Genomic DNA, 26,907 nt, shown 5'->3' on the forward strand with positions numbered 1-26,907 from the left:
CAGCAACAGTCATGTAGTAGCAACAGTAATATTCTCCATTATTTAAGCACAGTAGAGGAAAAGAAATCTATGTTCCAACTTTCCCAAAAGTTCCTCAGCTCCTTTCAAGTTCCCTGAACGCATTACAGGGCCTCCAAGGTGGAATATGCTGATTGGTTCAAAGTGCCTGGAGTCTGCACCTAAAACCAGGATGGGTCAGTCCTACAAGATTGGTAAATGTGGAGCTCTATTGGGAAAGGGAAAAAGGGAAATAAATTTCGGGCAGGCAATTACATTTATTTCTCAGTAGAGAAACTCATAGTGCTCAGACCTCACTGTCATACTGTTGTGCCCATCTTGGAGACAGACACCTCCTTATCTTCGCCACAAAGGCCACTCAAGAACAGACAATTTTTATTGGTCTTACTTGCAACAGGAGACTTTCTCCTACCCCTCTGAGCATCTCTCTGTGATCACCCTGGGCTCTTAGCAAAGATGGACCATCTGTATGCAGCGGGGGAGCCCCTTGCTTCTACTTCCTTTCACTGACTCCCCCTGACATCAGAACCTTTACACAACCCTGTGTTAGCTGATAGGGGGCTCTGCATTTGGAGGTCCCCGCTAGGACCGTACACACACACCACTTGGGTAGGACTTTCCTCCTGCAGAATGAAAGGATCATGCCTAACTGCTAAATTCTCCCAGCACCAAACCCAGAGTCTTTCTGACTCCAAGTTGTGATTCTGATTGTGACTTCAGGTAGATTTGTATTTTCCAGAACAAAACTGGTTCACACAATCTGTAGGCCGTAAATCCCTTCCCTATGGTGCGAGGAGAAAACCCCACACTACAAATGATATGTGTTGTTTCTTGGTCTCAATAAAACATTTGTCTCTCTTGTACATAATTAACTGTTAATTGAAAGTATGATGAATTGTAGCTGTCTATAATTAATTAGTAGGAGACTACAGTGAAATATGACTCTGAGTTTTTCCCCAGACTTATTTGGTTTTAGAAAGCAGAGGAAGAATTGGATCCTGTGCAAATTCTTCCATGGCCTGCTGTGTTTTAAACCTTACAGATTGGTAGGGTGGGGCAAGGTGGGGGGAAAGGTGTGGATGGTAGCGTAATGTAAGCATGGACTCACTGGGGACAGCATCTGATGTTTGTGTTACCCATCTCTTGCTGCACAAGGGCAAGTGGCTCCTCAATTCTGAAGGATGAAACCATGGTGTGGCAGCCAGTGCAGGCCCTGGGAAGGGGCATAGAACTTACCTCGGACCCTAGATGGGAGTCTTCAACTGGGATACTTTCAAGCTAGAGAAAGAGGTGTCCTACGAAGGCAGAATAAATCTGATCTTTCATGACTATCAGGCCGGAATGAGAGGGTAGTATATGAATTACTAAAGCGGCTCTACATTGGTCCAGACAGACTGCAGAGATTTGAACAAATGTCCCTAAAGACAAACTCCCCAGTGTGTGGGATTGATGTGCAAGTTCCTGTGAGTTTATTATGTAACATGCTGCAAATGGCCCTCAGAGGGATGATCAACTCAGTATTCTTAGGGCATCCTGATCCAATAGCTGCCTGCTTCTGCTTAGACAGTATCCAGTGGCAAAGGTCTGACTCTCTCCTCTAGAAGCCTAGTTTATCCTCAGAACTTCCAAACAGGGAACAGTGTCAAGGAGCAGCCAGAGAACTACTTCTCATCATATTTTATCAATCACAGTGTAATTAAAATTTCCTTTGATCTTTCAAGCTGTCAATACCTTTTTATCTCCCCATGTTGCCTGCATATTGATTATGTCTTTAATTTATGAAGCTTCTTTATGGTCAGTTCCGTTCATGAGTCCCCTTTTTTCCAGGCTCCCCCTTCATTCTCACACCATCCCCCTCTCTATCCTGAGGCCCCTTCCAGTCCTTCTACCCGCTTTCCATTAATGCAAACTCCTCCCCACCCACACCTAGCACTCAATCCTCTCTCCACCACCCCATGTCCTTCTTATCCTCAAAGTTCATTTCCCATCTTCTCTTCACCTTCTACGCACAGGACTGTGATAGTCTTTCCCAACCTCACATGGGCATCTGAGCATTGAGGGGAAAAGCCTGAATGATACCTGCTTTGCCAGACCCCATCTCTCCATTTGGGGGGCAGATAAAGATGCATGTTATCCTTCAGCATCATTACAGTCCTCAGAATGGCTCTAGATGATGGAGAATGTACTACATGATCCTTGTGGGTGAAGAATGGCCCTAACAATCCTACATTTTGTCTTGTTTTTGAGAGGATCTCACTCTACCTTTACTATCTTCCTAAGCATAGCAATATTTCAATCACTAATAATCACAGTTCACACAAACTGCAAGAATTATGATATTTCCACCATGTCAAAGTCAGGCATGCTTTCTCTCCAGCAAAGCAGGAGAAAGACTAGGAGCAAAAAGCTTTTGAGGCAGGTGGTTTAAAATAAGGAGAAATGATAAACAGCCTTGAAGACTTCTGGTGTAAAATGATGACTTGCAGCAGCTCCCACTTCAGCCTCTTTCAATCTCTCACTAAAATACAGATGACAGCATGGGGAAAACATGAAAATACAGCAATCTAAATAAAGTCACATACACCAATGCTAGACTCTGGGAATAATAGATTCTAACTTTGAAGTAGAGAAAACTGACTTGAGAAAATCCTACTAAGGCTTCTGTCAAAGGAAAACTCCACTTTAACTTTTTGAAAAATAGACCAACTTCAAAACTGTAGGGGAAAAAAATGAGTGCGTGCTTCACCATTTGTTGCTTGATTCAGAGACATGAGTCCAACCAGAAAACTGGGATACAATCCAACTCTTTTTACAGAAAATGGTCCTTTGTAAAATAGGCTGAACACAGATCCAATTTTCCTTCATCCAGACAGGTATTTTTAACATATGGGTAAAAAATGCAAATTCAAAAAAAAATTGAAGCAAAATTGTGGGGTAAAGGAAACTGACATTACTGGTGCATTCTGGGAACTGTAGTGCCTATAAATGAAGTGTTGTAAATAAAGGCTAGGATTCAAATGGTATTATTTTCAAAGTAGTATCCAACTACAATTTCTGGAATTGTAGTTTTTATTACCTCATTGTACAAGGTTCTGGGAGTTGACGAAAGGAATTCACTCGGTAGAGAAAGAAATGCCAGATGAAAATATTCACACTGGCTCCTCAATCTTGTTCTAGCCCTATATCTAAATAGGGGATTCAGGAATCCACTCACCCTCAAAGTGCAATCAACTTGGCTAGCCAGCATAGCATGCTGCTCTACAAAGCTTTCTACTAATAAATGTCACTTGAGAGATACTCAGAAGCTGATGAATTACATGGAATTATTGTAATTTCAGGATTTACTGAAACTACCTGTCTTCTCTCAGACTCTGCTCCTGGGATGTAACATTCATTTCTTGTTATGTCTCTATCTCCCTACATGCAATGCATCTTTAGAAGACTGTGTCTTCACTCCATAGTGGAATTTGTCTCTGACCTGCTGCAGCTATGAGATGTGCGTTGTTGGGCACACTGAGGGAAATGACATAGTTGCCATCTCAAAGATTATCTCCTACTGTGTAAACTACAGAAGAGAAAAAGTGTTAGAACAGAAATGCACCCACTCAGTCTGGGCATAGTTTCTAAAAGGAATACTGTTGGATGTAGGGTCTCACATTGTCTTCTCTGATCTCAGCCCCAGTAGAACTTGTGCCAGTGAGGAAGACAGATTAAAATAACCTGAAATAAGAAAATAAATAGGAAAGTTATAATTGAAGCGCTATTATATAAAAGGGCCTTGCTGCTGCGATTCTCATTAAGGTCTATAACCCTGTTCCAGAAGCATGACCTGCCCCAGAGGATACCTGCAACACCAGCGATGATCACATGCCTAAGTCATGACACAAACACCAAACTCACTTCAAATCTGGGAGAAGCGCTCAGCTCTTACAACCAGAACAAGAAGAAATGACAGCAGTAGAGAGATCATTTGGCGAGCAGCAGGGTTGAAAGAGCCTCAAACCATGGAGAGACAGCATGACTCTTGAGTAGAAAGGCTTCTGGCACTGAAGAAGTCAAACAGGACCCCTGAGAGGGAAAAAGCCGGGAAAAAGCCGGGAGCTTGGGGGACTATCTTCACCACGGTATTTAGAATCAGTCTACCCCTTTACACTTACTCCCATAATGGCACACCCACAGGAGCCTGAATTGCAGTGAGAAGGGGTTTCTTTCTTCTGGAAATGAATAAAAGGTGCTCTGGGACCTAGGCTCCTTAGAAGTAGAAATCAATTTTGATCTTTTGGCCAGAGTCCTGAGACCCAGTCTCTATCTCACTGGACAGGCAAGACAGTAGGAATGCCAGAAATATAGAAGGGTTCAGCCTCAAATTGCTGCACCTTGGAACCCCAGCCTCACTTGACTCTTCTGCTCTATCCCCTCCCCTAAAAACCTCTGTTTTGATGCCTCGTCACAGGGATTTTCAGAACTGTCGCTAGTATAATGGAGGCTAATTTGATGCAGTGATTCTCAATCCTGATTGCATATTAGAATTACCTAGGGAGCTATTTAAAAAATTCTTCAGATCAATTAAAACAGAGCCTCTGAGGTTGGGATCCAGGCATCGTATTTTCATAAAGCTCCCTAGGTAGTCCTACTGTGCAGCCGGCATGGAAGAACCCTTACCTAGTATTACCCTCTCCCAGTCTGCCTCACGTGGTCTCCCAGTCTGCACTGTCCCAGTTTTTCTTAGACTCACTTTCACCTAACAAAATGCCTGTAAGAGTGATTTCTGGAGTTTGAATGCTAAGAGCTATTTAACCTATAGGCCCATATTATTCTGTCACTTATAATACCATGGTATTGTCCCACATTATTGCTTCATGTTATTACTGTAGTTTAATACAGTATACTTCATCTTTCTATACCTTGATGAATTCAGCCAAAAAGCACGGCATGAATGAAAAAAAAAAAAACAAAAAACAAAAAACAGCTGTTCTTTCTGTTGTGCCTCAATTTTCTTGGAAGAGCAACTAAACTCAGAGCTACTAAAAAACCATGGAAGGAAAAAAACTCAGGCAATCTGAGTGAATTGGAGATATGACAAAATTAATGAAGGTTGTGTAGGTTGTAATTTACCAACCTGTCAAAAATTCCTTAAAGGATAATTTAAACTGTAGTTAGCAGGACCTGTAACTAGGTACTAGAAAGTCTGCTCTTTTTTTCTGCTTTTTAAATATCTTAATCTGTTACATGCTACAGCGTCTTTATTTGCTGTAGTTTTTTCTCCAGGAATATTCAAGTCACATGTATTAAAATCAAAATATCTCAGAGACTTCAGTTTGCTTTCTCTACTTGTCCAGGTCTGTCTAGGGATGTGGTCAGCAGATTTATGACTCCCAAAGATGTCTATAACCTAAACCCAGGAACCTGTGAGTATGTTACCTTACATGCAAAAGGGACTTTGCAGAAGTGATTAATACCTTGAGATGGGAATATTATTCTGGATTATCTGGGTGGGTCAGATTTAATCTTACAATTCCTTAAAAGTGAAAGACAAGGAAGAAGCAGGGTGAATCTGAGCAATGTGAGAAGAATGTGCTGACTTTGAAGAAGGAGAAAGCAGATCATGAGCCAATGACTGCAGTAGCCTCTAGAACTCGGGGACTGCTGGCAGCTTACAGCCAGCAAGAACACAAGGACCCAGGGCTGCTACAGCAAAGAATGGAATTCTGCCAAGAACCAAATGAGCAAGGAAACAGATTCTTTCTTAGAGTATCCCAAAACAAATGCAGCCCCATGGACACCTTGATTTTAGCTCAGGAATAATTGTGCCAGATTTCTGACCTACGGAACTGTAAGACAGTAAGTTTGTGTTGTATTGGCAGCTAAAATTGTTGCATTTTGTTACAGCAGCAATGGAAAACCAATACAAGAGGGTAAGCTAAGCTGGTTTGCAAATTTGTAGATGCACTGACTGAATGCCAACAATTGATACACCAGAGTTAATAAAATTCTGGGACTTTTATCAAAACCAAGGCAAAGAGGATAGCATAAGCTACAAATGCTAATTGGGTGGTAAAACATCCTTAACTTTATCTTCAGTCTTGTTTGTCTTTACTGAAACATAGTAAGGGAAGATGGGCAGGTCTGTACAAGGACAGTGGCCCAGTCACTTAGGAGAGACAGTTAGTGCTTACGTACCTGTGGGACATGCATAGGGTCTCACTCAGAGTTTGGAGCAAATATCAGAAAAGGTCATCCTTAAAATTTAAGAAAGAGAAGAGAATTAATTATCACATTTATTCCACAAAGGTGCAGATACTATAGAAGGTGGCTTATGAATGTCATCTTATTTAATCTTCACAGCAATACCAGAAAACCAGGACTATGTTGTCCATTCTCCTGCAGAGAAACTGAGGCGTGGGAAGATCCAATAACTTTCCAGAGGCTACAGGGAAAATAAGATCTGCCTGATTTCAAAGTGGTCAAGGGTGAAATTAATGGATTTAACAAATAAAACAAACAAACAAATTTTCCTTAAAAGGCATCCAAAAATCTTCATCGTGAATTTATGAGCACAAAACACCTTTCCAGGATGTAATTTTACCTTCTTTAGGAAACTGATGTCCTGCCAGGTTTACTGCTACTATAAGTGAATAACACTATTTAGTGGTACCTAATGCATGCCAAGCAGATGTTTGTGTTTGACCTGTTATTCCGCATTCTCACAATAATTATATTAGGTAGGTAATCTCTCCATTTTCCAAATGAGGAAACTAAAATTCATAAAGAATAAGGCCTTTCCCAAAGTTAATAAACTAATAAATGGCAATGCCCACATTTCAATTCTTGAGTGTCTGATGCAGACATATGTTACCTCCGGTATTCCACAGAGTTGGGGCCCTGAGTCTGGCTAGTGTGAGCTTCCTCCATACAACCTCTGAACTCTGGAAGAACTGACAGATTCAACTGACGAATTCAACATCTGTCACTCACATCTGCTCTGATAACCACACACCAAGGTTCATTCAACCATTCTGTAAAGTCCTATTTGAAAGAACCAGGCAATCAAGATTCCTATCACCTCACGTTCCACAAGATGAGAGGAAAAGTTGTGTCCTTGAGATTTCTATGGAGAGCTGAGGAGAGAAAAGCAAATAGACCAATCCATTAGGTAATTAAATTAGTCATTTCATTCCCCAGACTTAATGGATAGAAGGTCCAAACTCGGTTGACGCAAACATTAACACAGTAATCTGAGCTTCCTCAATACACACGGCAGGTGTTGTGTACCATCTTTGAATACGAGGGAAATATTATATGACTACATAAAACATGTAGCATTCTGTTTCCAGAACCAGAGTTCTCTCTGCCAACTACTAAAATCCTGCTAATTGATACACTGTGGTTTTTGGCCAGCCTGGGTCTTATTTCCATAATGTCAGTTGGTGGTTTAGTACATTTTGTTTTTTTATGGTTTGCTTGCACTGCTCACTCTGGGTATAAAGCCAATTCATCCACGAGAACATTCAACATAAATTTTTGGCCACCTAGCAGTGGCATTTAAGCCTCTGTGATGATTTCAGACATAGAGGCCAATTATTTTGTGCTAATTATTTTGTGGTATTTGCTTATTACTGTTAAAAAAAATCTGTAGGAATACAGCTGGATTTAACCTTTGAACAAACTCCTAAGCAATGACCTTTTAATAGAGGAATAGGGAGGGAGGGAGCTGCTACAGAAGCCAGATAATAAAGCTCTTTAGAAAGTCAAGTAACAGGCTTGATGGTTAGTTATTCACAAGAGTAACATGTTGCCTATGATTCTAGGAATTCAAAATTTCTCAAAGCAGATTTATCTGCCTATTTGAATATGAGCTACAGTAATAGTTCTAATCCCAGAAGCCCATTGTTTCTAGTTAAGTATAAAATGGACCTGATAGTCCCGTACATGAAAGTATTGTTCTTCAGGTTGCCCAAATGAGGCACCCAGATAATTTCTTTTTCAAGGACACGGGAGAATCAAATGAACGCAACTATTACCCACTCAGAGTAAATGTTTTTAAAACATTTACTAAATATAGTAAGATTTATGGAACCAACAAAGTTTCCGTTTTCTCAAAATTAATGTATATCAGCAAGGCAATCAACATGATGATATAAGCTCTGTATGTGCAAGCATATCTATATTGTCAACATGACTTGGAGGGAAAAATCATATCCAATGAAATTGACATTTTTGGTTGAATTGAGTGCAATCTGTAGTAGGTTTGCTTTTTTGTATGATAACCTTGGCTTGTCCTAACAGTTTAGAAAATAAATCTTCATTATATCTCCTGAAGATAAGACACCCATCTGTCAGTTCATTACAGTGGTTGTAGAGAAAACATTTGGAAGGGATGATTTAACAAGAAGTAATTCTTGGCTAGTAGGAACTCCCCAACTGCAGAGAAACAGAATGGATTGCATCTTGGAAAACACAGAAGTTGGAAAGAACTCAAAACCCTGCTAGAGAGGAAACCAACCTGGAAAAGCCTTCTCACACTCAGAATAGCATTGCTAAGGCAGCAGATGCCGGAGAAGAGTGGACAGCTGCCAAGTATGGGGGAACAATAGCCAAGGTTGCAGACATGGCATTCCGGGGTGTGTTGACAACAGTCATCAGTGAATATATGGCAACTGGGAAAGAATGGATAAGTTGGGTGTTGGGAAACAACATCAAGAATTGCAGAGAGTATTAAGAGTTGTCCTTTCCCAGAACCCAGGTTGCTGGGCACAGGTAAGGACCTAGATTCAGAGTCTCCTGCACCCAGAATAAGAGGAAATCACTAGTAGACCAATTTTGCTTGTCTCCCTAGTACCCGGTCTCTTTTCTTCTGATAACAGCACCCTCACCCCTGCCTCACTATTTTCTTTTGTGAAGTTATCCTTCCCCCTTACCTTTGAACATGTACTGGATTGAACTGATCTCATCTTAGGTCCAAGGATGGGCATATGACCCTAATCCATACAATGAGGACATCAAAGTCCCCATGACATAATATGTGCAGAGATGGTGTGAAAAACCATGACTGGGTCTGGCCATGGAATGACCTTATGTGTATATAAATAGAAACTCCCTGGGCACTACCATTTAGTGCAGGAAAGGTGAGGCTGCTCAGGACTAGTATAGCAAAAGTCTTGAGGTCCAGAGAGTATGCTTGGGTCATTGATTGCCAGTTAAAATAATAATTTCCTTGGATCATAGTAGAAATATTTTTCTGGATGTTAAAGAGGCCAGGTGAGTAAAAGGCATGTGATCCTCTGATCCAGGAAACATTTCCTCCATACAGGTTGCTAAGACTGAGTAAAAGAAGAAAGGCAATGGGAAACCTCATTCACACCCATGCTTCCTTGTCTCATCTGTATGTATGATTTTTGCACAACTTACTTGATACTTTGGATGTAAAGCAAGGTAAAGTACACTTGACTTGAGTCCAAGGTGATGTTACTACCAATCCTTGAATCCAAACTTTATTTAGTGGTTGAACCTAGCAAAATTTAGCACATGAAACATTAGAACCAATCGTAGATGCCTCAGGGAGTTAGGGTGGAATAATTGAAAGGGAGAGGAAGTATCCCTATTTCTGTTATTTTTGTAGCTGTGAAGTTTTAAATCTGCTGAGAAGAATCTTGCTTCCATATTAAGAGATCATGCCTAAAAGTAGAAAAGAAAAAAAGAAAAGCAGAGTGAGAGATGGAGAAAGAGCAGGTCCTGGTGAAATCATTTAATCCTTTACCCAAACCTGGCTATATTGAGATTCTTCAGTCACAGAGGCCAAAAATTTAATTTTTGCTTAAGTTAACTTGGGTTTAGATTTTCCTCTAACCAAAAAGAGTCCTAACTTATTGAGATTAGTGGACAGTATTCTGGAGGGTTTTTTTTTTTTTTTTTTTTTTTTTTTTCAGGATTCCAAGGAATAAGATTCCCTGTTGTGTCAATTATTTATCCAGAGTTTCTCAGCTCTGAGACCATCCCTACTGTGTGATTGTAAAGCTCAGAGTCCTCAAACCACACTTCCCAGAATCCCTTAAAACTGTCTTTCTTTCAGTTTTGGCCAATGGGAGGCCCTGGCAGGAGATTAAAAGGTTGGTAAAGGGAAGAAAGCACTCTTCTTGCCTACAGATCTGGTGACTAGAGCAGACAGTCATAGGTCCAACTTGTAGAATCTTTTGGCACTCAGCTCCAATCACTATCAGTAGTGCCTTAGCAGCTGCACAGCTTCCCCTTAGTGGCTGGAATAGTGATGCAGGTGCCCCACCATCAGCAGCAGCATGGCAGCTCTCAGCATAGCTCAAGTGAGGGAGCTGCAGGGGCCCGTCCCCCCAAGCTCTAGTGCAGCTCCAGTGTCCTCACTACTTCTCTTTTGTATCCCTATGCTCAAGAGATAAATGAATGTTTTGCATTAAACCACCAAATACTGGGGGCTGGAGAGGAAGCATGCTATACAGCACTCTTGTAATAATTGATAATGATTATAATCTACATAACAAATTTAAATCCCTTTATAAAAAGTGGTCTTCTGTTTTTCCTTAATGGACACTGATTAATACACCAACAATCCCTGCCAAAAAAAGAGCACAGTGGGAACTGGACAGCTTGATGACCTTCAGTGAGGCCATGAATGTTAATCCTAGAACCAACCAGCCACTTACTATATGAGTCACTAGTCCCCCTCTCGCTAATTTCCTAGGACTAGTTCCCCTAAATGGTATATGGTTGTCTCCAAGGAGGCATACTTACTCGTGATGGCAGCATTATTTACTCCATCCTGTCAACTTAAAATAATCAAAAGGGTCAGAATCTATTCTTATTCAAGTGCTGCATTTGAGGATGGCCACCCAGAAAACAAATTCCAATGAATGGAAGTCAGTGTTCTGAAGTGTAAAAGTTTGTAATTATCTTTATAGACAAAGTTTAGAGAACCTTGACAGAATTTTGACATCTTTCTCTGCAAGGTTGAATGTACAGTTAAAATGATTTCATAGTTGAGGGGTCTTTTTTAGAATAATTGTATATTTAACATTCCACACTGAAGATGTAACAGTCATGAGGTCTTTTTTGCCATCTGATCTGACTTAGGTTCAGGATAATAAAAGGAGCAGGTAATCTATAACAAAGATCAGTGACTGGAAGGGGAAGAGGTCTGGTCTGTGGTCTCTCCTAGTCATTTACAGAATGAGAAAAACAAGGAAGAAAGTTAAGCTATAATCTAAGAAGCAGAATTGCAAACGTGCTACATGACTGAGTCTCCAGCGATTAACTTCCCCCTTGACATAATAAATTTAGAGGGTCCTGAAGTTTTTTATTTTTTACAACTCCCACCCCTAGTAACTTGAAACACCTTGCTTTGACAAGTTCTACAAATGTAGAACAAGAAGTGTACAATGTGTAGCTACTGCTATTGTGCAAATTCCAGCTTTACCCACCATTCTAATTATCTACTGCTGAACTGCAAGCCATCCTACAGTTTAGTGGCATAAAACGGCAAATATTTTATTATGATCTCATATTCCATAGGTCAAAAATTTGGATCAAGTAGAGCAGGGATGGATTATATCCACTCCACAATGACTGCAGCTCCAGATGTGAAAACTTGAATGGGTGGAGTTGATTCAAGTCGTCGCATCTGAAAGTCTCATTCACTCACAGGTCTAGAGGTTTGGCTCAGAGTACCTACATGGGACCTATCCATCACAGCAGCCTGAGTGTAGTTAGTTTTATTACCCAGTAACTTGGGATTCCAAGGGTGAGTACTCCAGAAAATGAGGCAGAAGCTCATGGCCTTCATAACCTAGCCTCAGAAGTCGCACAGCATCTCTTCTGCCAAGTTCTCTTGGTGGAAACACTCGCAAACCCACCCAGATTCAAGAGGATTGGTCATTTACATACCTTTATAGGAAGATTGTCAAAGAACATGCAGCCTTGTTTCAACACCACCACACTCTCCATTCTCTTGGGGAAATAATGTGCAAATGAAGTTATCTCTCTTTTCTTAAAAGTCATATTTTTATTGTTTCGTCAATACTTTGAAGACCCTGTACTAACTGTAGCGCCAGGAGTCACTAGGACAACCTAAAGAAGATGAAAAACAATTTGGTCTTCATATTCTTGAGTGGCCTAATTAATCGTGTGGAAACACAGCTGTAGGCAAGGTAACATCTCAAGCCTAGATGTAAGTCAACATTTCCATAAATGTTTATGATAATTGAGCTACTTCTCCACATTGCATCATCTTTTAAAATCTCTTTCTCTCATTCCCAAAATGATACACATTCCACAATATGGAGCAGGGTCATTATCTAATGAGATGGATGGAGTGAGCCAAAAAATTTAACCCTTGCCACTGATTGAGAGACATTGGTCCTTAAGGGATCTTGAGAAATGATCACAACCTCCTGGGGGTCTCATGTCACCTACAGAAGTCACCCATCAGTTCTGGGAAAACAATCCACTGATGGATTCCTGATGCATCTGGGTATTCCTGCCAAGAATATTGCTTGGATCCAGATAGGTCCTTCATCACATCCATCAGCCACACATTAGAGATTTAAATGAACAGTAAACTTACATAAACCCCACACGTTAAATAAAGGAATTGGAAAGGAGCACGGCACTAACTGTCTAGCTCTGCTTGTATCACAAGTGGAAACCATAAGTGTGTTCTAAAACAAAATAGGCTCTGGATTATCACCAAGCATGACAATCCATGGAGAACAGACTGTCAACTCTTCAAGGGCTGTCCACAGAGACAAAGCTGTTAAGTAAGAAGGCCAAAGTAGTTTGGAATATCTGCTGACTTCAGACTTGGTCCTATTAACACATTCTCATAATGCTACTACTGGTCCCTATTCTAATTTCTATCCCCTCTTGAAGCCTTTCTCACATGGTCATTATGGAATTTAGATTGATTACCTTTTGAGCTTGCCTTTGCCTCTAAACTCCATTTTAAAACCATAATCATTACCATTGCCTGGATATTTTTATCAAACATCAAATTTCCACAAGGTTTTCTAGCATACATAGCATAACTTTGACCCCAAACTACCAAAATTTTCTTTTTTTTTTTTTTGTTTTTTTTTAAATTTATTTATTATTATTATACTGTAAGTTGTAGGGTACATGTGCATACCGTGCAGGTTTGTTACATATGTATACTTGTGCCTTGTTGGTGTGCTGCACCCATCAACTCATCATTTACATCAGGTATAACTCCCAATGCAATCTCTCCCCCCTCCCCCCTCCCCATGATAGGCCCCGGTGTGTGATGTTCCCCTTCCTGAGTCCAAGTGATCTCATTGTTCAGTTCCCACCTATGAGTGAGAACATGCGGTGTTTGGTTTTCTGTTCTTGTGATAGTTTGCTAAGAATGATGGATTCCAGCTGCATCCATGTCCCTACAAAGGACACAAACTCATCCTTTTTTATGGCTGCATGGTATTCCATGGTGTATATGTGCCACATTTTCTTAATCCAATCTGTCACTGATGGACATTTGGGTTGATTCCAAGTCTTTGCTATTGTGAATAGTGCTGCAATAAACATACGTGTGCATGTGTCTTTATGGCAGCATAATTTATAATCCTTTGGGTATATACCCAGTAATGGGATGGCTGGGTCATATGGTACTTCTAGTTCTAGATCCTTGAGCCAAAATTTTCAAGAGCATAATCAATAGGGCTTCTCTGAGCCCATCATCTCTCACTCTCTCAATTTGTTTCAACAAATAACCTCGATGGTGCTCCTTTCTTCCCACCTCTCCTTCCTCTCTCCTCTTAGACACCCTCTGGACTATATCTGGAGGAGGCTAGACAGCACCAGCATTGGTTGGGTAACAACTGGAGTTGAACAGATCTCACTTAGAGATGCTCAGAAAGTACTCACAGGTGGATTTGTAGAGCCAGACACAGTGGAAAAGGAAAAAAACAGAAAAATAAAACATAACATCTCTGCTCTAGGATAATGTTCTGTTTATTTTGTTTTTCCTCCAAGGAGTGCAAGTACCTTGCCCAAAGAACGCACTGCCATTTCTTACAAATTGCCAGAAATACTCCCTGCAAGACTCAGAAAGCAAAATCTCTATATGTTTCTACGGAAACCTCAGCTTGACACGAGGCACCTTAGACTACAGCAATCTACAGACACTAACAAGACATGATCCACAGAACAGAAGAGAGTGGGAAAAAGAGAAAGGCAAGTTAGAACTACAAACAAAAATTAGAAGTATAACTCTTGGTCCCTAGACCCTGGAAAGGCATAGTGCCTGGAAAATGGTGAGGATGGAATTCCTGTTTATGGAATGAATAATTTATTTTCCCTACTGCAGTACTTACACATCTATTGTGTCTCTCCAAGCACTGGCCTTCCCCTGCTAGGAACCTGGCACCTCCCCTTTTTCCTCCACAGAGACCCCACTTCCTGCCCACTTATGTTACACTTGACTCCAAGAAGAACACTTAATATAAAGCTGAAGGCTTGGTGATTGCTCTTTGATACAGCCTTCAGCAGAGGCAGTAGAGCAAGCCTTGCCCTGCCTTCTCATAGGGGCTGCTGCTCTCTTTGCAAATGCCCTCCTTGTTCCTTTCACTCCTGCAGCTGCTGCCTTCATCTTCCTAGGGCAGCCACTTCTGTCCAGACTCCTTGCTGTCCTTCCTGAGGTACCTTGTCAGTAATGGTCTTCATCATGATCCTCTGCCCAGGGTCACTCTACTCCAGTAGCCTAGACCACCCAGAAATGACAGCGTTACTTCTCTTCATCCTAGGTAGGTGCAGCCACCTGCCTCAAAACCAGCCTTGCACTGACCTCGAATGTACATTCACTTCACCATCCCCAAGCAAGGGAACTAATTCCATCTCAATCTGGGTGATTTTTCCTCCTCACCTCTCTGCATCTACTTTTGCCACCATCTAAACTAATTCTGCACATCCTGCATCAAAAACTAGTTTCTTACCTTTATACTCTAGCAAGGACCTGTCAATACAGTAAAGATGCAGAGTTCACCCGCAATGATAAGAATACATTTCTCTAAGAAACACAAAGCTGACAGAGCATCAAGGGCAGAGGCTCAGCTTGAAAATTCTTGAGATCTGCAGGAAGTTTGAACGATTTGACTCTGCTGGGTGGTGATGACTGGTGAGAAGAGATTTTGATGCAAAAATTGAATGTCAGCCTCCCTCTTCTTATTGTGAAGTTCTCAAGATAGCAAAATGAGCTCTCTCAGGGCTTAAAATAGTGGATCTCAAACCTTAATGTGCATCAGAGTTACCTGGAGGGCTTGTTAAAACAGACTATTTGGCTCCACCCCCAAGCTTCTGATTCAATAGGTCTTGGGTGGGGGCTGATAATTTGCATGTCTAACATGTTCCCTTGTGATGCTGGTGCTGTTCAGTCAGGGACCAGTTTGAGAATAACCATATAGAGGCTTGGCAAGTTAGCAAGAGGAAATGGTGTGAAGTCCTCCAGGAAAGAGAACAAGGTACCCTCGAATGCCTCTGGTTGAGAAAGAAAGAAATCCCTTCAGGAGAGGGATGTGCATCATGACAATGGAATGTGATACTCGGAGAAATATCAGTTATAGTAAAAACAAGCCTGGCAGTTTTTCAAGAGCCTATCCATCTGAGTTGTGGGGCTAAGGGGTTCATGGTTTCAGGTCTATAAAGCATAAGATACAGGATAATAGTGGAAGCTGAAATTCAATCAAGTAAAAGTTAACTGATAAAACTGGAGGGACGCACTTCTAGTGCCCATTCTTAAAGTAGTCGAAGCTCAAATTACACTCATATGTGTTTGATTATTTGAAAGATAAAATGAGATTAATCCATTTTAGTTAGGTGCATTTTCACCAAGCACCTGCAAGGTTCTGTGTCAGATGTTAATAACACACAGAAGAAAGCAATTGGCACCTGCCCTCAAGCCACACACTGTCTAGTTACTTAGATACAGATAGTCCTCTAACCCCAGGACTCATAATTGAGAGGATAGTGCCATGGTTAAGGGCATGGACTGTGGTGTCAGAAACACCAGATGTAAACCCTGACTCTACAGCTCTCTAGCTGTATGGTTCTGAATCATTTGATTGATGTCACCAAATCGCAATTTCCTCACCTTTAAAATAGGCATAATAATTTCTTTCTAACAGGCTGTTAAAGGATCGATGAGAAAATGCTTGTGCAGCACTGCACACCAGGACTGGCACAAAGCAAAATAATGAGCGAGTCATTCTTTTTTTTTTTCCTTGGCTCCTGTCCTTTAGTCTGCCTGCCCAAGACTGACATGTAAAACAGGCAAGCTGGGAGCCACAGGCCCTATCCCCCATCTAACCGCACCCTGAAAACTTAATCAAGTGGAATAGTAACAGGTTGAAGGGTTTCACTATCAAGTCAGCCTGGATGTTGCCTCTATCTGAGTCTGTGCCTAAACCACTGTTTTCAGACATGTACCCCATTTTTTCCTGTTCACCTGGGTCCTTGTCTTACACCTCTCTCCTCCCCATGTCTGAGATCTCATCTCAGTTTTCTGCTTCATCACTCACGCCATATGTAATCATTGACAAGACTTTACCTTTTTCTTTTTCTTTCTTCTTAGATGAATCCTGTTTCTGTGTCCCTAGTAATAAGTTCTGACTCACTCATTGACATGTGACTTCCTGCCTGCCTCTTAATTTAATTGGGCATGTCCCCAGATACTGGGAACCACTTGTTCTATCTCAGCCTCAGAAAAAAAAACAAGACTAGAGAGTGCTCTTGGCTCTGTGTCAGGTGAGGGAGGGAACTTCGGGTGACAGGGCATATGGATGAGCTCAAGGTGGACCAGAGATCTCTATTCTGGAATTCTGTGGCTAGCTTTGAGTCTTGACCCCAATTCCCAGTCCAGAGAGCCTAACACCTTTACCATGAAACTGCCTACCAGGCATGATTGGTCTATCTTTCCAAGGTTATTTTGAATAGTTACTATTGTGTGATGTGTATAGTTAAGTTTTGACGGTAGACTTTGACAGCTTTGGTGTCTGGATCCCTCTAATATGTGTATCATCCCTAGAGTGTGGTCTTAATAAGAAAGTTTTGGTCTGATTGAGATTAGCTTCCTAGAGAAGCAGCAGGGACTAACCTTATCTGGACATGAGGGTAAATCTCTCCCACACGGAGCCTGGAGGTCTGGGCCCCTCAAAGGAGAGTGGAGGTGGCTCTGGAAACATAGACCACTGAAAATGCAGTTCTTTTTTTAGAGGTTTCTATAAAGAGGCCTCTCAGCTGCATGGAGATTTGAATATCAAGGAGCAAGGATAGAAGCTAGAAAATCCATCAGTGGGCCGTAGTAAAAGTTCAGATGAAAGATGATGGTGGTTACATCTAAGGTAGAAGTAGCAAAGTTAAGAAAAATCTATGGGAAATGCTGTCCCATGGATAATATAGTCAACAGAACTTATTGGTGAACTGGATATATTAGCAAAGAGATGAGTTGATGAGGAAGCCAAAGTTTTGGTCTGAGGATGTTAAATAATGTAATTGCTTTTTATTGACGTGAGGAAGTTGGGAGAGAAGGAGCTATAGAAGATATTAGGAATTCAGTTATGGGAAAAATAATTTTGAGTTGTATTTTAAGTACCTATACAGAGATGAGCAGCAGGCATATGGGTACAACAACATTCAAGTCTGGAATTCAAAAGCAGGGTCAGAATTAGAGAAAAAAAAAATGTCTGGTCGTCAGACTGTAGATAGTGTTCACAACTTTGGAATTAGATAAGATAACAAATGCATGAGTTCTGACAGCATAACTTAGGAGTCTGAGCATGGGACCCTCCAACCTTTAGACTTTAAAAGTGGAACCCTAATGTTCTAAACTCAATAAAGAGGTTGAGGATCAAGGAGAGAGTTGGCAATGGGGCTCAAGAAATCACAATGCAGACATTCTTCTGGGTAACCAGAAAAGGAAATCCTACTGCTGAGGTGGAGGGCCGGATAATCGACTATGAGGGTTTGTTCAGAGGTACCGCAGGCCACAAAATCGCGGCCAGGTATTCATGGTGATAATGAGAATTCACAATCATGAAAGCGCAAAATAGGGGCTCTTGAGCTCCTTGGTCTCAGGACCCCACTGCACTCTTAAAAATATCAAAGTTTTAATTACACCTATCAGTATGTAACATATTGAGCATTAAAACTAAAAAAAAAAAAAATGAAAACACAGCTACACAAACATCCATTTTTTTCACCATCAGAACAATTGATGCCATCACTCATCATTCTAGAAAACCCCACTGTACAGCTGTGAAACAATAAAAGTGAAAATAAAAATGGCAGTGTTACTATAAAAATGTGAACATGTTTTTGACCCTGTGTACCACATAAGATGGTCTTGCAGAGCCTGAGCAATCCCTAGACCATGTGTTGCAAGCCACCCATCTAAACAGTGGGTGACAGAGAAAATTAGGTGACGGAAATTTAAGAAATAGACCAGAAGTAATGTGACCAATGGGCTGTGGGGGGTACCTTCTGGGTAATATGTCTCTCATGGAAGAAAGACATATAAGGATGGCTGGGGTGCCTCACATGACGCCCAGATTTGGACCTGGAGACTGTCTGCAGGGTGCTGTCTTTCAATAAAATAGGGCAGTGGTTTTCACAGTGCAGTTTACAATCCATTAGAGGGTAGAGAATTCAACTTAATGTGTGGCAGCCATCATTAAAAAAAATAAATATAATACAAACTATCATGAACTGTTTTATATATGTGGGTATGTGATATGTATATATCTATACGTAAATATATCAGTACTGTGTAAAGCTGAAAAACACAGCTTATGTGTGAGTCGAGTTTGAGAATCTCTGAGACAGGGAATACTAGAAGTAACAGCCTCCTGATGATGTCCTTGCTTCTAGTCTTTTCCTCCATTTTAGAATGACTTTCCAGAATATCACTTTAAACATGAAAATCCTTAATTGAAGTCTTGTGATGGCCTCTTCCTCTTTACTACAGAGCAAAACCCAAACACATTCACATGGCACAGAGGGCACCACAGAGTCTGACCGCAGCGTTTCTCTCAGATGCTAACTTGTAACACTCTCCCCACTAATACCCTTCTCTCAAGTCAAAAAGCACATTTCAAGTCCTCAAATATGCCTTGACTTCTCTGGTGTCTGTACCGGACTGTGCCCTCTACGTCATTTTCCTGGCCTGAAATTTTCAACATTTAGACCAACTCACATTCCATGATCCAGCTCTTCCAGGGGTAGCAGAACATGAACAGATCTTCACCAAAATTTCCCCCTTCCTGGGCACATAAGAAACAACCCTTTCCTGCCCTTTTGTAATGAGGTGGGCATATGATCAGCTCTGGCCAGTGGAATGTAGGTGGAAAGTGATCTACACCACTTCCAGACCAAGCTCCAAAATATTTTGTGCCATCCTCCATGTTTTCTCTCTTTCTTCTTTAAACCACCAGATAGAGAAAATCTCTGGGTCCTAGTGGATCTCGGATCTAGTAGAATGAACACCCTCCATCCCCCAAACTTTTCACGGACCCCAAATAAACTTTTATTGTTTTAAAATACTAAGATTGGAGGCTGTGCATTTTACCTCCCCTAACCAATATACCAAGTTTGATGCCTTGCCATTTACCAAATCCTGTCATTATTTTCCAGGAATGAGATGGGGAGATAGGAAGCTCTCTTATTCCCAAACTCTTATTCCAGTCTCCACTGTTTCCAGCCTCCTCACATGTGTCCAGAGTCAACAACAGGCCTATAAAGCTGGAAGTGGAAGCAGCAGAAACCTTTGTTCCTCTGGGGTTTAGGATGGCAATGGGGAACAAGTGTTCATCCATATATTGCACACAATGCTCATCCTGTTCACAGATCCACAGGAAACAAATAGAGCTCATCAGTCCTCATAGGCCATGGTAAGAACTTGAAATTTGATGCTGAACAAAATAGGGAGCCATTCAGGATTTTTAGCACCAAAATGGCATTAAATGACAGAATTTTAAAGATGTGTTCTGGACATTGTGTTAAGAATAGACTCTGTGTGATGAGAGGGAAGAGAGAGTAAAGCAAGGATATTGGTCTGGAGGCCATTGGGTGACCCACAATGAGGAATTAATGGTAATGTGATCAGAGATTTGGCCATGAAGGTGGGGAGAAGTGTGTATATTCTGTATATAAGTGGGAGGTAGAGCCAACAGAATTTTCTGTTGCAATTCCCCTAGGTCTTATATTTTACTTCTTCACTTCATTTAGCCCTTTGCTCAACCATAATCCCCTTAGAGAGTTCCCCAAATGCTTCATCTGAAATAGCTCTTTCACACCCTGTCACCTTCCATTTAATCTTGCTTTATTTTCCTTTATAGTCTTATGCACCTGAAATTACATTGTATATATACTTATCAAACCTATTAATTGTCCATTTCTTTCAGTATGATGCTCTCTTCCTGAGCACATGGACTGGTCCTTGTCCTCACTGATTTCCCAGAGCCTAGAATAGTGCCTGACTCATACTTGGCCTGCAAATATTTGTGAAATGAGTAAATGAACCAATTAAATTAGTCTTGCTGGAAATGCAAATCTTGCTCTTAACACATCGAGCAATAAACCCAGGCCCCCTACTGTAGCATGTTTGCTGTGATGCAGGTCATCTTGGTCATAAAACAAAGAAGTAGCCTGACCTGCAGACTGGTCCTAATTTGATCTTTTTTTTTTTTTTTTGAGACGGAGTCTCGCTCTGTAGCCCAGGCTGGAGTGCAGTGGCCGGATCTCAGCTCACTGCAAGCTCCGCCTCCCGGGTTCACGCCATTCTCTGGCCTCAGCCTCCCGAGTAGCTGGGACTACAGGCGCCCGCCACCTCGCCCGGCTAGTTTTTTGTATTTCTTAGTAGAGACGGGGTTTCACCGTGTTAGCCAGGATGGTCTCGATCTCCTGACCTCGTGATCCACCCGTCTCGGCCTCCCAAAGTGCTGGGATTACAGGCTTGAGCCACCGTGCCCGGCCCTAATTTGATCTTTATGCACAGGGTCTGGTCTCACCAAAAGGCTCTGGTTCTGCATACTTTTCAAATATTTTCTTTTCCTCAACCATCTTGTTCAACAGCATTCAATTGATTACCAATTTTAGTCTATGACCTAGGAAATACAAGATTGGAAACCACATTGTAATGCTTTTAGGTTGATCTTTTAATTGTCAGCCAAGCATTCTAGGAAGCATCAATGCTATGGAAGATTAATAAGCTACCCAAGTCTGGCCAAATGTGACCCCAGCCTTCTGGGTACTATGTTTCTCATGGGGGAGATTTGTGAAGGATACATTCTGATACTCAATAGGACCAAGGCCTCTGGCAGTAGCTTCATCTGAAATCGCAAGAGACACATGGAACTGCTTACCAACAGCTGAGTCTCCTTTATACATCAGTCTTGTTCATTGGGTGTCGCCTCCTTAGCTTCAATGGAAATCATCCTTTTCTGAGAATCGGTGACACTGCATAAATTAATGAGTTAACAGCCATGAATGTCATCAAAAGGGAGGAGCTAGGGAAGAAATAACTGCTTTTGTCAAGATGCTTAACTGCAGAAGACAATAAGACAGTGATCCATTAAGACCATTGAAACTAACAATCTAGCTCATGTGCGCCTTGTCCTGAACAGCTGCCTGCCCTCCTCCACGTCCTCCTTTCTACCCTGCTCCTGCCTGCCTAACCTCACTGAAGACTGCTTACATCAGAAGCAGGAAACAGGCTGGGTGTGATGGCTCATGCCTGTAATCCCAGCACTTTGGGAGTCCGAGATGGGGGGATCACCTGAGGTCACTGAGACCAGCCTGGCACACATGGCAAAACTTCATCTCTACTAAAAAAAAAAAAAAGAAAGGAAGAAAAATTAGCCGGGTGTGGTGACAAAAGCCTGTAATCCCAGCTACTTGGGAGGCTGAGGCATAAGAATCACTTGAACCTAGGAGGCAGAGGTTGCAGTAAGCCAAGATCGCGCCACTCCACTCCAGCTTGGGTGACAAAGGGCGACTATGTCTCAAAAAAAAAAAAAAAAAAAAAAAAAGCAGGAAATATATCGAATACTTACTATATGCCAGGTACTGACAATATTTTTATTATTTCTTTTAGTTTTACAAAATCAATACAATAAGGCACATTTATTATCTCAATTCTCACATGAAGAAAGTAACTTGCCCAGGCACACAGCTAAGTAATGGAGCAGCACTGGATCATTACCGACCTGAGACAATCATGTTGATACCAACAGAGAATCTTTAATTATTCTTATAAACTAGTCCCCCAGTCTTAGACTTCAATATGGTGTAAGCTCACCTCTCCAAAGACAAGCTCAGGCCAAATTCGCAGCAACCCAATCATCATTCCCCACCTCTTCCTCAGGAAGGGACCTTCAGATATTTGACTCTAAACTTCCAAGGGTGCCCACAGCCCTTAAAACCTTTTCAATAAAAATCAAATAATTTCTCTTTTAACAAGTATTTAGGTGTGCAATACAGTATTATTAACTCAGCATTATGTTGTACAGCAGATCTCTAGACTTATTTATCTTGCATAACTGAAATTGTATACCTATTGAACAAGTCCCCATTTCTCCCCCTCATTTTTACCACAATGAAACAAACAGAAACAAAACAAAGGGGCAAGAGGAAAGTTTTGAAATTGATGAATATGTTTATTACCTTGATTGTGATTATGGCTTTATGGATGGATCTATGCACATGGCTAAACTCATCAAATTGCATACGTTAAATATGGGCAGGTTTTGTATGTCAATTATAAACCAATAAAGCTGTTTTAGAAATAAAAAAATCACAGACATTAATAAAAAGGAAAAAAGAAAGAAAAAAAAGCAACATAAAGATCTCATTTTGAGTGACAGGCAGCGGAAGGTGATCTGGTCAGAGGGGATCTCCACTTGTCTCCCCATAGCACAGTACAGGGCCAGAAGAGGTGAACAAGAGCTACTGAAAGGGCTGAAGCTTCCAGTGCAGCTGAGTGTGCAGCTCCCACTGCTGCTGCTTGCTGCAGCTGTCAACACTTGCGTGTCTTCTGTACCCCACTGAGGCTTCCCAAACAGCCTCATTTCAGCTGTGCATGATTTTGTGCACCAGAGCAGTCAAAGCAAAAGGTGGTGTTTAAAAAAAATTACATGCATACCTTGTTTTATTGTGCTTTGCATTATTGCTCTTCACATATATGGTATATGTTACAAATTGAAGGTTTGTGGCAACCCTGCGTCGAGCAGGTCTGTAAGCACCACTTTTCCAACAGCATGTGCTCACCTCGTGTCTGTTGCATTTTGGTAATTCTCACAATATTTCAAACTTTATTATTATTATTATATCTGTTATTTGATCTATGATCAGCAATCTTGATGTTATAATTTTGTTTGGGGGCACCACAAAACACACCCATATAAGACAGCAAACTTAAATGATAAGTGTTTGTGTTCTGACTGATCCACCTTCTGGCTATTCCCCTCTCATGCTCTCCCCTCAATCCTCCCTATTCTGAGACACATCAATGTTGAAATTATGCCAGTTAATAACCCCACAATTGCCTCTAAGTGTTCAAATGAAAAGAAGTGTAGCAAGTCACTCACTGTCAATCAAAAGCTAGAAATGATTAAGCTTAGTGAGGAAGTCATGTCAAAATCCAAGATAAGCCATTCATGATTCTTCTGATAGATCTGTACAAAGTAAATTGAAAACTTTCTGGAAAGGATTAACCATTCTAGATGCCATTCAAAACATTTGTGATTCATGGGAAGAGGTCAAAATATCAACATTAACAAGAGTTCTGAAGAAGTTGATTCCAACTCTTCTACATGACTTTGAGGGCTTCAAGACTTCAGTGGCGTAAGTAACTGCAGATGTAATGGAAATAGCAAGAGAATTATAATCAGACGTGACTGAATTGGTGCAATCTCATGATCAAACTTGAACAGATAAGGAGTTGCTTCTTAGGAATGAGCAAAGAAAGTGGCTTCTTGAGATGGCATCTAATCCTGATAAGATCCTGTGAATATTATTGAAATGACAACAGAAGATTTAGAATATTCTGTAACCTTAGTTGATCCATCAGTGGCAGAGTTTGAGAGGATTGACTCCAATTTTGAAAGAAGTTTTACTGTGAGTAAAATACTATTGAATATCATTGCATGTTACAGATAAATGCTTCATGAAAGGGTCAATGAATGCAGTAAACCTCATTGTTTTAAGAAATTTTCACAGCCATTCCAACCTTTAGCAATCATCACACTGATCAGTCAGTAGCCGCCAACCTGGAGGCAAAACTCTTCACCAGCAAAAAGATTACAACTCACTGAAGGTTCAGATAATCATTAGGAATTTTTCACACACAAAAAAGTGTTTTTAAATGAATCTACATTCATGTTTTAGGCACAATGCTATTGCACTCTTAATAGACTACAGTAGAGTGTAAACATAACTTATACATGCACTGTGAAACCAAAAATTTATGTGCCTAACTTTATTGTGATATTTGCTTTATTGCTGTGGTTTGGAACTGAACCCACAATATCTCTGTGGTGTGCTTGTAGTTAGTAATGGCATTGGATTTTTTTTAATTACAAAAGGCAAAATAAGATGGAAGAAAAATGCTCCACAAACCCTCAATCCAACAATTAGTCTTACAGAACAATTTTCGTCTTTCCTCCTTTATACATATTTTGCATGGTTGTGATCATAGTAACTTCAGCATTTTTAGTCCTTTATTTTACTGAATATTCTATTATAAGTTTGTTTTCCCATTGTAGAGTCCTCAAAATACCTTCTTAGTGGTTTTATAAATAGCATCATGTCAGGACAATATAAATGTTAAACAATCCTCTTAGTGTTAGGTAATTGATTCCTTTTTAAAAATGTTTCCCATAATCATAGTTCATATTAACTAATAGAATGGTTACAACATACCGGACATTTTCTGAATACTCTATATTTGTGAATTCATTTAATCATCACAACGACCCACTATTTAGGCTTCATCATACTTATCCCCATGAAGAAGCTGAGATACAGAGAAGTCATATTATTTCCAGGAATCACCAAGTAGTTGAGTGAGAGACTTACGAGTCCAAGAGCATGGACTCCTCAGTGTAGGCACTAAACCACCACACCCCTCTCTCTGCTGCAACAAACCTATCATCTGTGCAAATATGGAGTTTTTTTCCTGGAAAATATTTCCTTAGGATAAATTCATAGGGTCTGAAATGGTTGGATTAAGAAATATAATTACATTTATGGCTCATACTAAATATTCCTACAACATTGTTCAAAAGAATTCTTTCCACTTCAAACACCACCATCGTGAATAATCATGCCAGTAGGACGATAAACTGGCCAACTTCAAGTTCTATTATCATAAGTTTTCATTGTGCTTCTTTAATAGCTGCAAAATGATTTCCACAGGTCTTTTACATTAGCCATTTTTTGAACACTAAAAATACTGGGCACTTTCCAATCATTTCTTTGCTAATTGTAGATGCGCTTTTGTTTGTTCGTATTCTTTACACAGTAAACGATTGTGTTTTTGTGAGCGCTTGTGCATTTGAATAAGCTCTTTAAGCACTTTATCTTTTTTTTGGTAAACTGTCTTATTTGATATAAACATTTTCCAGTAAGTAGTCCTTTTTCTATCAATTTTATCATGTTTCATTATACAGAAGTTTTGGGGGTTTTTTTTAGAATCTGTGTATCTATTATATTCTGTTGCTCTATTGATTCTAAGATGAAGTAGTACGGCAACTTAGCAGCTAAGTCTCTTTTCATACTCAAGATTCTTTTTGAAAAATAGGAATAATGTTGTATGTGTCATATGGTAGATGACAGGAAAAAAATGAAGTGCCTAAAACCACTGGATGTATTCATCTTGTTTTCTATTACTTTGAACAGTTTGTGTGTGTGTGTGTGTGTGTGTGTGTGTTTCACATCTTATTGATGGTGATTAGAGTGAAACAAATCTGTTTCATTTTGTCTACCTTTTATTATGCCACTCTTCTACATTTTGAAGTATAATAATAATAGTTCTTAAATTGATTGTTTTAAATTTTTGAGGTAATCATGTCACTTGCAAATTATCAATTAAGTTTATTTAAATATTATGTCTCTTATTTATTTTTCATGTCTTATTACAAGAATTTTCAAAACAATCTTAGCAACTATGGGGAATCGTGGTCATCCAAGCACTAAGAAGGCTGTTCCATCCAGTCAAGGCTATGGGATGGTGTGTAAGGTGTCCTCTCCCTCCTTATCTGCACCCCTTTCCCTTCCTGCCTTCTCAGCCAGCACCAGCATTGCTTCATTGAGGAAGCCTGCACAACATGCAAGCAACTAAGAGGCTTCTGGATTTCAAAAGCCTGAGTTTTGAAGATCTCTGGCTCCAGCATTTATGTCATAAACAAAATATCTGGACCGTTGATGGAGAGACCCTTACCCTCAGGCTAGATTAAGATTCACCAGTCAGGAGGAAGAAAAGAAGCAAATCAGACCCTAAGAAAGTAGCTGAACTTTGAAGAAGGGAATAACAGAAACTCAAGGTTGAGTAGAAAAATCCAAGAGCACTTTACTGAGTTGTGATGAGGAGACTCATAGAAGCTTCATGTTTCTCTGACTGGGGCCAACAGGTCCTCCTCCCACACTCTGGACAGCCAGATTCCTGTTTGGCATTAGTCTGTGTGTTCCACAGTCCGCTTCAGCAGCCTCAGGAAACCTCCCCTCAACACTGGGACCTCAGTAAGGGACAAATTTCAGAAGGAAAAGAGTAAAAGGAATAAATGTTAAGTCCTCCAATCCTTCTTGGCAGAAAGGTGAAGAGAAAAGTTCCGGTGATTCGGGATCAGCGGTAAAAGTTGTTGGTCC

The sequence above is a fragment of the Theropithecus gelada genome, chromosome 9 (assembly GCF_003255815.1).
Source record: "Theropithecus gelada isolate Dixy chromosome 9, Tgel_1.0, whole genome shotgun sequence".
In the NCBI taxonomy this organism is placed as follows: Eukaryota; Metazoa; Chordata; class Mammalia; order Primates; family Cercopithecidae; genus Theropithecus; species Theropithecus gelada.